We start from the raw sequence: 13,131 nt of genomic DNA, 5'->3' as shown, positions 1-13,131 counted from the left end.
TGGGATGAACCCCACTTGATCGTGGTGCACTCTTTTTAATATGTTTTTGTACTCAATTTGCCAGAATTTTTTGAGAATTTTTGCATCTATGTTCATTAGACATATTGGTGTGAAATTTTCTTTCTTTGATGTGTCATTGCCTGGTTTTGGAATCAGGGTGATATTGGCCTCATAGAATGAGTTTGGAAGTGCTCCCTCTTTTTCTATTTCCTGAAATAAGTTGAAGAGTATTGGTATTAGTTCTTCTCTAAAGATCTTGTAGAACTCGGCTGTGTATCTATCTGGTCCTGGGCTTTTCTTGGTTTGTAGGATTCAAATGGCAATTTCTATTTCATCATTTGAAATTGACCTTTTAAATTGTGTATGACATTCTGATTCAATTTGGGCAAATCATTTGACTCTATAAATTTATCAATGCTTTTGATATTTTCTATTTTATTGGAGTAAAAGTTTTAAAAATAATTTCTAATTATCTTCTGTATTTCTGTAGTGTCTTCTGTAATATTTCCTTTTTCATCAAGTATGTTAGAGAGTTTTCTCTCTCCTTCTCTTTGTTACATGGCTAAGTGTTTGTCAAATTTATTTATTTTTTCAAAGAACCAACTTTTTGTTTTGTCAATTTTTTCAATTGTTTCTTTTGTTTCAATTTCATTGATATTATCTCTGATTTTAATTTTTTTCCTGTCTTCTACTAATTTTGGTATTGATTTGTTCTTCTTTTTCTAGGATTTTGAGGCGTGCTGTGAGGTCATTTATTTGTTTTTTTTTTCTTCTTCTTTTAAGGAATGAACTCCATGCAATGAACTTTCTTCTTAGCACTGCCTTCATAATACCCCTCAGATTTTGTTATGTTGTATCTGTGTTCTCATTTACCTCTAAGAATTGTTTAATCTCCTCCTTGATGTCTTTTGTAACCCATTGTTCATTTAGTAGCATATTATTTAGATTACATGTGTTGGAGTCATTTTTATTTTTTATTTTATGATTTATTTCTAATTTCATTCCATCAAGATCCGATAGAATGCAGGGTAGTATCTGTACTTTTTATATTGGCTAAGAGTTGCTTTGTGGCATAATATATGGTCTATTTTAGAGAAGTATTCATGTGCTGCTGAGAAGAAAGTGTATTCACTTATTGAAGGATGAAATATTCTATATATGTCAGTCAAGTCTAAGTTATTGATTGATTGTATTCTTGAGTTCTAGTTTCTTTGTTCATCTTTTGCTTGGAAGATCTATCCAGTGGTGAAAAAAAGTATGTTAAAGTCACCCAGAATTATTGTATTATGGTTTATTTGACTCTTGAACTTGAGAAGAATTTGTTTGATGTATGCAGATGTTCCATTGTTTGGGGCATATAAATTTATTATTGTTATGTCTTTTGATGAATGGTTCCCTTAGTATGAACTATCCTTCTTTATCCTTTTGATTAAGTATGGCTTGAAGTTTACTTTTTTTGACATGAGGATGGAAACCCCTGCTTGCTTTCACAGTCTATGTGAGTGGTAAGACTTTTCCCAACCTTTCACCTTCAGTCTGTGGATATCTTTTCCTATGAGATGAGTCTCTTGGAAGCAGGATAATGTTGGGTCTTTTTTTTTAAAAAAATCCAATCTGCCAGTCTATGTCTTTCTATTGGTGAGTTTAGGCCATTAACGTTCAGGGTTATTATTAAGACATGATTTGGATTCCTGGTCATTTTTGTTTATTTTTGGTATTTAACTTTGTTTCTCCTGTGATTGATTTTCCTTTAGTGTAATACCTCCCTCTGCTGATTTTCATTGTTGTTTTTCAATTCCTCTTCATGGGATATTTTGTTGAGGATATTCTGTAGTGTAGGCTTTCATGTTGTAAAATCTTTGTTTATTGTGGAACGTTTTTTATTTCATCATCAAATCTAAAGCTTAATTTTGATGGATATAAGATTCTTGGTTGACATCCTCTTTCTTTCAGAGGTTTATATATGTTCTTCTGGATCTTCTAGCTTTCAGATTCTCGGTTGAAAAATCTGTACGTAATCTAATTAATTTCCCCCATATGTAATCTGATTCCTTTCTCTCATGGCTTTTAATATTGTCTTGTTATTCTGTATGTTAGGCATTTTCATTGTAATGTGCCTTGGTGTGGATCTCTTGTGATTTTGCACATTTGGCATCCTGTAAGCTTCTTGAATTTGGTTTTCCACTTCATTCTTCAAGTTTGGAAAATTTTCTGATATTATGTCATTGAATAGATTGATTGTTCCTTTGGTTTGGAACTCTATGCCTTCCTCTATCCTGATAACTCTTTAAATTTAGTCTTTTTATGCTATTCCATATTTCTTGAATATTCTACTCATGTTTACTACCATTTTCACTGTGTGGTCTACATTCTTTCAAGATTATATATTTTCTCTTCATTGTCTGAGGTCCTGTCTTTCAAGTGGTCTAATCTGTTGCTGATGCTTTCAATTGAACTTTTAAGTTGGTTCATTATTTCTTTCATTTCAAGAATTTTTTAGAACCTCTATCTCCCTACTGAAGTAATCTTTTGCTTCCTATATTTGGTTATGTAGCCCTTTAACAAAATGATCTTTTGCTGCCTATCTATACTATTTTATATCATCCTTTAATTTGCAGAACATTTTAATTATGTACATTCTGAACTCCTTCTCTGTAATTTCTTCTGCTGTGCTGGCCATGGATTCTAATATCGTGGTATCTGGTTTGTTTGGGTATTTTCATATTGCTTGTGTGTCTTACATTCTAGCACTATGGATCCTAGGTGTTACCAGTTTTACCCTACAGGATCATAGTGCCCCTGCAGGGATCCAATACTTCTCCTTTGATGTGAAGGGCAATGTTTTCAGATCTCAATATAAATAATAAACACCCTAAAAACAAATGTTTGCTATTAAGACTTTTAAAGTTTGGTCATAATGTACAGAAATGGCGAATTGAATTATTATCTACAATATACTCAGTAGGTTTGTAAAAGGTTTTACAGTTTCTGATGGTGGACAAAGAACTGGGGGTGAGGAGTAGGATGATATGCTGAGGAGGTAGGAGGTGAAGATGTAAAGTTTTTATATTTTAGGAAGTGTGAAAGAGAAATCTAAAGAGGAAGATTAGAAGCAGGAGAAGGGAGAGGAAGTAATTTTGGGTAGACAAGTAAGTGGGAAGACAGTAGAGTACATAAAACAAATACACATACATATTAAGAAAAATAAAAAATATTAAAATAGTAGAAGTTGGTAGGAAAAAGTTAAAAAATAAAAAGAATATACAACATAACTGTGATATTCAGATATCCCAGTCCTCAAAATCCTAATTCATGCAAAGTACTTGGTTTCACTATGTTGGTGATATGAGAAAGAGAGAGTGGAGTGGGAGAGGAAAACAAAGAAACAAAAAATCTTGAAGGAAAACACAAGGATTGTTTTGGTTGGAAAATTGTTATACAAAATACATGTATGAAGTTGTGAGAAAAAATATAGCATTACCCTAGATTAAGTAGAGAGAAGTGGAGGGAGGGGAGGGGAGGGGTTGGGGAGATAGGAAGGATAGTAGAATGAAACAGACAGTATTATTACTGTGTGTATATATGTGACTGCATGATCAATGAGATTCTGCAACCTGTATACTCAGAAAAATGAGAAATTATATCCCATCTGATTCAAATGGATGATATATCAAGATCACTGCATTGTCCTGTGTAACTAAGTAAAACAAACAAAAAAGTCAGTATCTTTCCTGCTTTCCTTCTCATCCAATAGGTGGGGTCATCTGTTAGCTTGTATCTCCACCCTCAGGATAGTGAAAGTAACCAGGGTGTCCCTGTGCTGGGGTAGCGGCTGCTGGGGAGAGAGGGGAGTTAGAAACTGGGCACTTGGCCAGCAGGAGTTCCATACTGGGAGTTGCACTGAAGATGGTGAGGGAGGTGACCCAAGATGGAGGCAAGTACTTTCAGCCATGAGGTGTCCGGTCTGGTGGGGAGAGCCAAGTGATGGTGTTGAGCTTGTAGTGTGTGGCTATCAGCTGACTTTGGAGCCTGTGTGAAGTTCCCTGATGCAGGCAGGCTACTGTACATAGGGGGCTATCTCATGATGCTGCAGAGACCAAAGATGGCTGCGACCAGGGGAGCCCCATGCTGGGAATGGAGGTCCACAATGGAATGGTGACCGGAATTCCTGTGTCTGGGAAGCTGCTGGGTATCCTGTGTGGGAATGGTGTCAGTGATTTCTGCTTGGGTGGGTGGCTGAAAGTTCTGCATGGTGGGTGTTGATGGTTCCACTCGGATACCCTGTAGTCCTGCCTGGACAAGTATTTGGGAGACCTACTCTGACGCTGTGTCCTGGAACCCTGCATGGGCACATTGGCCATGATTCCTGCATGGGAGTAGAAATATTGCTCACAGGGATGTAGTATTCTCACAACTTGAGACCCAGGTCACAGAGCAACACAGAATGCTGCCTCCCTCTGGCCTGTCATCTTGGATGTCCTAAAACACTATTCTTTACAAAACAAAAAAACATTGCATTGAATATTATATGGATATATAATTCATTTTATTTTAGATAAAATGTGGACTGCATGTTTTGGATTATTTATATAGATTAAAATGATTACTTACCCATGATTGAGTTAAACCTTTTATCTGATTATTTAGCCTAAATTTGTTTTTAAAAAGTAAATGGTTAAATTAATAAAGCAAAAGATTAATTATGCTCATCTGTTTTTGTAGACTTTGTTAGGAGATTGTAAAAGTAGTTGAAATACCACAAATCAGAATTACATTACATATTTTTCACAATATATGCAATTGTCCCACTAGACCTTAATTTGTTGATACTTAATTGAAACAATCAAAGGATATAAAACAACATAAATTCCCTATTAAAGATATTTTAATTCTCACAATTCAGAACAGCATCAGGCATATTATCAATATTCAATAAATATTTGAAAAGGCAAATCAATTAATATAATTATATATTCAATTATACATGTTTTTGTGTTGAATAATATTTTATCAGAAACAGGTATTTTATATATATATGTGTGTGTGTGTGTATATATATATATATATATATATATACATATATATATGTTTTAGTTGGATACAATAACTTTATTTTATTTATTTATTTTTACATGGTGCTGAGGCTCAAACCCAGCACTTTGCACTGCTAGGTGAATGCCTACTGCTGAGCAACAACCCCAGCCCAGAAACTGGTATTCCTTATATAAGATTTATGTTAATTTTTTAACAGAATATCAATATAATCAGCACCTCATATTCTTTCCAAACCAGATAATAGAAAGAATTATATGCAAAACAAATAAATACCTTTAAAACTTCAGAAAAATAAAGATCCATAGAATGTGAGAAGTAAATAGGGACCATAAAAGTACTAAAACATGGAAGAACTTCAAATTCCCTTTTTGTCTTATTGTATTCGATAAAATATGGATATTTAGGCAATGTCAAAATACCATTCAAAAATAAGGAAATTATTTATAAATTATAGTTTGGGCACATGAGGTCAGTATCAGGTATAAAAAAATGATGTTAATCTGTTCAATTTGGGGCAAAAATAATGACCTTTTATATCAATTCTACTTCTTTATTTGTGATATCTACTTCTGAAATGCCAAGGCTTTTCTCTTGATGGATGCTTGTTTATTTTAATCTTTTTAAAGGTATTTTGTTACAATTCAAATTTCCTTACATACCTTATTCTGTTTTATAGCTTTGCAAGTTTTTATTACTGTCATAGGAAATAGTGTTTAATTACTAATTATTGTTTAAATTGCTCAGGCAATTAAATGGACATCTGAGACAGCTGAAATACTAAATGCTAAATTGACATTAAAAATTTTAAAAATGCAAGAAGTAAGAATATAAACTGTTTTGTCCATTGGAAAGAATGCAACTATGATGAAGATTATCACAATGCTAGTATGTTTTGACTAACAAAATTAAAAGAACAGGTGAGAGTAAATAAAATGTATGAATCTTTATATTATTGTTATATCTAGGGTAATTATGCTCATTTTTACATTTGCTATAATTCTAATATATATGTTGAAATTCTATTTTATGGTTATAATCATTTTCTTTAAGAATAATTGCTTTTGAATTAATAACTAATAATCTCAAAGGAGGGTTTAATGCAGTGTTTCTAAACTTTGTGTGTGTGTGTGTGTGTGTGTGTGTATAGAGGGAGAGGGGGGGAGAGAGAGAGAGAGAGAAGTAGATATGCAATATACACATCTGTGTATTTGTATATGTGTTTGTATTTATTAAGAAATGAACTCTGTATTACAATTTGCTGTCTATTTCACTATTTGGCTTCAGGTGAATTAAACTTTTCTGAGTCTCAGGTTCTTCTTTGGTGGATCACAATCACTATCATGATGACTATGGCAGAGATCATGCTCTGCATTCATCAATTCCATATTAATTATCTTGTCCCTGACTACACAGGAGAGCTACATTTATCAGCCATCCAAAACACTGTGTTATAGACAAAGGAATGAAGGCACAAGTACAGAAATGATATATGCCACTTCCAAGTCAGATCATATACCTCTATGCAAATCTCCAGTTCATTTTCCTCTCCCATGGTAACAATGAATGACATGTGTCTCCTTTGCTGTTGTTGCAAGATAGAAGACCCTCCATCAGCTGGATTTCTTGATACACTGTTTGCAGCTGTGTTGGCCATAAAATGTCTGCAATAAATACATATTTTAATGTTGATGTACTGAGTTCTTGGGATTATATTTATATGGCAGGATAGCTTACCATATCCTGACTAATAATAGTAGAAAATCATCAGATATTATTTCCCTTTGTTTACTCTTTACCAGAATGAGAAGAAACAAACCTCACATTTTCATTGGGTTGTAATTATTTTTTATCACAGACTCCTTTTAAGATACTTTATTATTAAGTAACTAAAATAGGAAAAAAAATACTTAAATAATAAGAGTGAGTTATATAAACATAAAATCACATTTATTTCTGGCATTAATGTCATGGATTAAGACAGCATTCCCATTCTCCAGGAAACCAACCAGCAGGATAAAGGAAAAATAGAAAACATAAATTGTTTTCTACAAAACTAGGAAGCAAACTTCGAGGTGTTTTTTATTAATCATTTTCCACAAGGCACACCCAAGGCCACCTGGTAGTCACCTGCAGGGCAAGCCAGTGTTTGCACTGATCTCCAGTAGCTGCTGAGGCAGTGTGATTGCCCTCAAATGGCTCCTGCCTGAGCTCTCTGCAGCCAGTTGAGATACAGTGTGCATTGCAAACTCCAGTGTATAGTACAGCCTCTGGATAAGCCAAATTCCGAAAGCTTTTTTCATCTTGGGTTTTTCTGTACCAAATCCATGTTTACCTCTGTTCTACCTCTGCCTGTGGTAAATCAGTGCCACAATTTTTGCCACTGTTGGTGCCTGTGTGCCAGCTGGGTAGGCTCTAGCGTTTTCTCTTTCTTTGTTTATTGTAACCAAATTTATGACTCCCTAAGCCACTTTGAATGCCTGATATTGAATTTTAGTGAAATTTCCCTTTCACTCCCCTTTATGAGAAGCTGTACACCAGATGCTTTGGTCCTGAGGTACAGCACAATGTGAAATGTAGCTTTCCTGTTTGCTGCCATCTTCTTTCCTCCCTTGAGATGTTTTTGTGGAATACCAAAACTGGAAATCATAAGAGAGGATAATGAGGGAAGCCAAAGATAGATCTCGGTATTAAGAACCCAGATGCAACAAAACTATTCATTATTAAGTGTATTTCCCAAACACATGAAACATACTCTGAGCTTCAAAAACAATATTACTCACTCCAGAAACCACATATGAAAATGTGCGTTTGGGTGGGAAAGAGGAAAGCAGTGGGTATCGGTTTTGTCTGTATGTGAGCTGGGTGACACACATGCATGCACTCACATTTATCTACAGTAGATAAAAGTGTCCACAGTAGATAGAAGTTTGCTTAAAGTAATAATAGATGCAATGTAATCCATGAGGAATGTGTAGAGACATCTAGGTAGGAACTGGAAATAATAGTGCCTTTCTGTTGTAAAACTCAATTATTATGGAACCTCTCTACCTTGGCCTTCCCAAATATAGGAGCTTCTTGCAAATAGGCAGTTTCAGAAAAGACAAATTTTAAAAAAGATATAATTAAAAGCAAAGTAACACAGCAGCTATATAAATACTATAAATTATGGAATAAAGAAAATAATCATCAAAAACATCAACTACAAACATTTTGCTACAAAGCAGAAAGAGTAACCCAAAATTTTGTTATGAATGTTCAAGAAAATTCAGTTTTCTGACTTAAGTTACAAGACAGAAATAAAAGAGTTCAGGAAAGAGGTGACAAGATAGGAGTATAAGATGAAAATTAAGATAGCACAACGAAGAAATTAACTAGTAGAATATATGAAACCATCACAGAAAAGAAGATGTTCTTTAAAATGAATCCAATAGAAAGCTCAAGAAACACAATAAGGAATACTGAAGAAATTAATGGTAAAAGAAAACATTACAAAATGGAAACCTAAGTCAACCTAACCAAGTTTCAAAAGTGACTGTTACATAGCTGAGTAACTGTTACATAGCGGAGTAAACATAGTTCATTTTTTTTGCATTTGTGTGATTTTAAACAACCAAAATTAAAATACAGTATTGAAACACATAACTGATACTTTGAAGGTTATTATGTACTTAAGAACATTTTTACTACAATTTTGAGAGTACCTTTTTTCTTAGTTACCATCAACAACAGTGACTCTTTCTAGAAAAAGCTACTCTTTTATTTTTTTTAATTTTAAATCTTTGATTTTTCTTTTTTATTTGTTCTTTTTAGTTATACATTAAGTAGAATGTATTTTGATATATCACACATACATGGAGTATAACTTCCCATTTTTGTAGTCGTACATGATGTGGAGTTACACTGGTTATGTATTCATATATGAACACAGGAAGGTTATGTCCAATACATTATACTGTTTTTCCCATTCCCATCCCCCCTACCTTCTCCCCACTTGGCTCCGTCCAATCCGGTAACCACCCCACCCACCCCCACCTATTGTGAGTCAACATCCATATATCAGAGAGAAAATTCTGCCTTTGGTTTTGGGGATTGGCTTATTTCACTTAGCATGATAGTCTCCAGTTGCATCCATTTACCACCAAATGCCATAATTTCATTCTTCTTTATGGCTGAGTGTATATATACCAAATTTTCTTTATCCATTCATCTGTTGAAGGGCACCTAGGTTGGTTCCATAGCTTAGCTATTGTGATTTGAGCTGCCATAAACATTGATGTGGCCACATCATTATAGTATGCTGATTTTAAATCTTTGGGGAATAGGCTGAGGAGTGGGATAACTGGGTCAAATGAAATCACATTTCAGGTTTTCTGAGAAATCTCCATAATGCTTTCCAGAGTGTTTGCACCAATTTGCAGTCCCATCAACAATGTATAAGTGTACCATTTCCTCCACATCCTCGCCAACATTTATTGTTACTAGTATTCTTGATAATTGCCATTCTGACTGGAGTGAGATGAAATCTTGGTGTAGATTTAATTTGCATTTCTCTAATGGCTAGTGATATTGAACATTTTTTCACATATTTGTTGACCAATCTTATTTCTTCTGTGAAGTGTCTGTTCAGTTCCTTTTCCTGTTTGTTGATTGGGTTATTATTTTTTTTTGGGGGGGGGTATTAAGTTTTTTGAGTTCTTTATATATCCTGGAGATTAATGCTTTATCCAAGGTACAGGTGGCAAAGCAACTAATTCACTCTTACTCCATAAGGTCGGAATTGAGGATTCTTTCACAGTTGTATGGCATTGTAAATGGAGGGTTTTGTATGAGAGCATCTTAGCTGTTCCTGTTCATTTTGATTTGGATCAATGTTTATAGCAGCACAATTCTCAATAGCTAAACTGTGGAACCAACCTAGATGTCCTTCAGTAGATGAATGGATAAAAAAAAATGTGATATATATATATATATATATATATATATATATATATATATATATATATATATATATATATAAACACAATGTAATGTTACTCAGCAATAAAAGAAAATAAAATCATGGCATTTGTAGGTAAGTAGATGGCGTTGGAGAAGATAATGCTAAGTGAAGTTAGCCAATCCCAAAAAACTAGAACTAATTATTCTAATAGGCAGAATGATACTTCATTGCTAATGTAGTTGGCCTTTTTCTTGATTATTGAAGAATTTGAGCATCTTTTCACATGTCTGTTGGTTTTTCAAAATGATATCTCAGTTAAGTGTCTGTTTATATTTTTTACTGAATTGCATATGCTTTTCTTGTCAATTTGTCAGAGCATTTATTATTTTATAAAAATTGAGCAGTTGTGAATTGCTTTGTTTTCTTTTTAATTCTATTTCTAAATTGACTTGGTTTGTGATATATTTTCTTTACTTGATTATATAAAAAATAATTATCCTTTCTTTTATAAATTTTTGGTTTTCAGTCATGATTACAGTCTTCTCTGCCATTAATTTTTATAAGAGGTTTTCAAGAATTTTGAAGATTTTTCTTGTTTAGTTTTTACAATTAAATGTAAAAAATCATTCTTAATAGAATCAATGTTAATCTGTGATGTTAGAACACACACTTTTATTTACTTCCAGGTGTTTTATAGATTCTGTCTCCACTATTCATTAATTTATTTTTTCCACTTTTTGTTTTGAAATGACAAGTCCTTCTTCATGTTTCTTCTTTATCATGCCTATTTTGTAATATTTATTCTTCTGTTTAAATAAATGCTCATTTTCTCTTGTCAGTTCTCTAGATGCATTTTCAACCCAAACACCTATGGAAACCTATGGATTCCATAGGATGAGACTCATGTTTTCTTGGTTTGGGCCCTAATACAGCCCAGGCCTGCTTGCCTTTCTGTATCTGTCTCTGTCTCTCTCACCCTCTCTCTTTCTCTTTTGTTGGTTTTATATTTTTATTTGAGCTATATAGAGCTTCATTCTAACTGGGACCATATAGTTTTCATGGAGGATCCCATAAGGTGATGGGGATGGTTCAGGCTCAAACATTTTAAAATTACTATACATGTTCAAGCTATCTTGATGAGTGATAGAAAAGGTTCTCCCTACTTGTTTTTCACATTATTTTTAGAAGCATTTATCTGTTTCCTGTAAAAGGAGGGTTTTTTTTGCTAATTGGAATTCCACTGAATTAATAGATTGTATTGGAGATAATTATCATCTTCATGACATTAAGATTTTCATGCATGAAAACTGTATAGCTCTACATTCACTCATAAATTTTCTGTCCTTTAATAACATTAAGTATCTTGTAATTTTCCATAAAGGCCTCACATAGCATTTATTAATTATTACTAAATGCCTTATGGTTTTATGATCAATGTCTGATACTCAGTTGATTTCACAGTTGATACACAAAGTTGAAATAATTGTTTAAAGAAGAAAAAAATGCATTTATTTATTTCATATCATTATGTTTCAAAATGTGAGTTCTCTGTGTACCATTTTTATATTTGTCATATCTACATGTCAAATATACTATAATTTATTGAGTTTTAAAATTAATCTGTTTATGCAAAATAATAAAAGTGGTGCCGGACATGGTAGTGCATGCCTGTAATTCCAGTAAGTAGGGAGTCTGGGAGAATGGCGAGTTCAAAACCAGCTCCAGGAATTTAAGCCAGCCCCAGCAATTTAGCGAGGCACGTGCAACTCAGTGAGATCCTGTCTCTAAATAAAAAGTATAAAAAAGGGCTGGGGATATGGCTCAGTGGTTAAGCACCCTTGAGTTCAATTCCCAGTACCATCCCAGTACCTACATACGTACATAAATAAATAAATAAATAAATAAATGAAAGTTTATTTCCCTTCCATTAATTAAAAAGTTCAAAGTGGTAAATTATTAATATAAATAAATTAATAAAATTGTGGTAAAATTCAACTATTTTCCTTTTTCATGGCTTGTATCATTTCTATAGTTTTAAATGTACTCATTTATATAAATCCAAAAAGTTACTTTGACCTTAATAAAATAGTAATTATTAAATTTTGTTACAAATGTATGTTTACTACTGTCTTTTAAAAATATACATTCAATAAACAAACTGATGCACAGTGCTTATAATGTACCAGATGGTGTTCTAGGCATTTTGCTAATTCAATCATTATAGCAACTCTATGGGGACATACATTGTATATTGTATAAAATACAATATTTTGTGATGAGATTATCATACATTTGCTTTTCAGTTGATTGCACTAAGAAAAAAATAATGGGAAGAATTAATTTTCATGAAAATTTAACTTTTTCTGTAATGATTATACTGAATAATGGGATTGGCAGGAATTTATTTGCTTCAAACATCATTATTACCCTCGATTGTTTACTTTCTTCTTCATTCCCTTATGTTGAAGCAATGAATTATAGTTCCTTGAACATCTATAATGAGAACATTTGAACTGCCACTCCAGCTGATAATCAGACAATCCTTTGGTATCTCTTATACCCTTTTCTCTGGGAGTATAGAAAGTACTGATGACAATTATGAATATTTTCCCATGGATTTTTCTTATTCAGACTAGAATTCTGCTTGAAAGGAAAAGTAATTAAAAGTCAAATGAAATTGGATTCTACTCTTTCCTTCCCCTTTGCTACAGCATTCAGAAAAGATTAATGATTTGTTTCCTGATTATTTACATTTGAAATGGGATCAAATTATTTCACCTCTTTTATGACTATTCTATAAATATAGATTTAGATATATAAATAACAGAATTACAAACCTGGAAGCAAGTTAAGGTCTTATCATCTCCAGGAATGAAATTTTTCCACAAAAAAGTTATCTGTCCTTGTTTCTGTTGTTATTTTTCTTAGTTTCTTCAAAGATAACATATACTAATTTAAATTATTTTAATGTTAAAAGTCAAGAAATTGTTTTTTGTTCTTGGATGTATTATATATACATTTATATTATAAATATAATATATATATATATTATTTATGTATAATTAAAAGCTCAATGTGCTAAATGATTAATATAAATAAATTTATATACATATATATATATATATATATTTGTTACT

The sequence above is a fragment of the Marmota monax genome, unplaced genomic scaffold (assembly GCF_021218885.2).
Source record: "Marmota monax isolate L192 unplaced genomic scaffold, Marmota_monax_Labrador192_F-V1.1 WCK01_AAM20220418_F8-fsc00075, whole genome shotgun sequence".
Taxonomy (NCBI): domain Eukaryota; kingdom Metazoa; phylum Chordata; class Mammalia; order Rodentia; family Sciuridae; genus Marmota; species Marmota monax.
Note: the sequence above shows the minus strand (reverse complement) of the source record.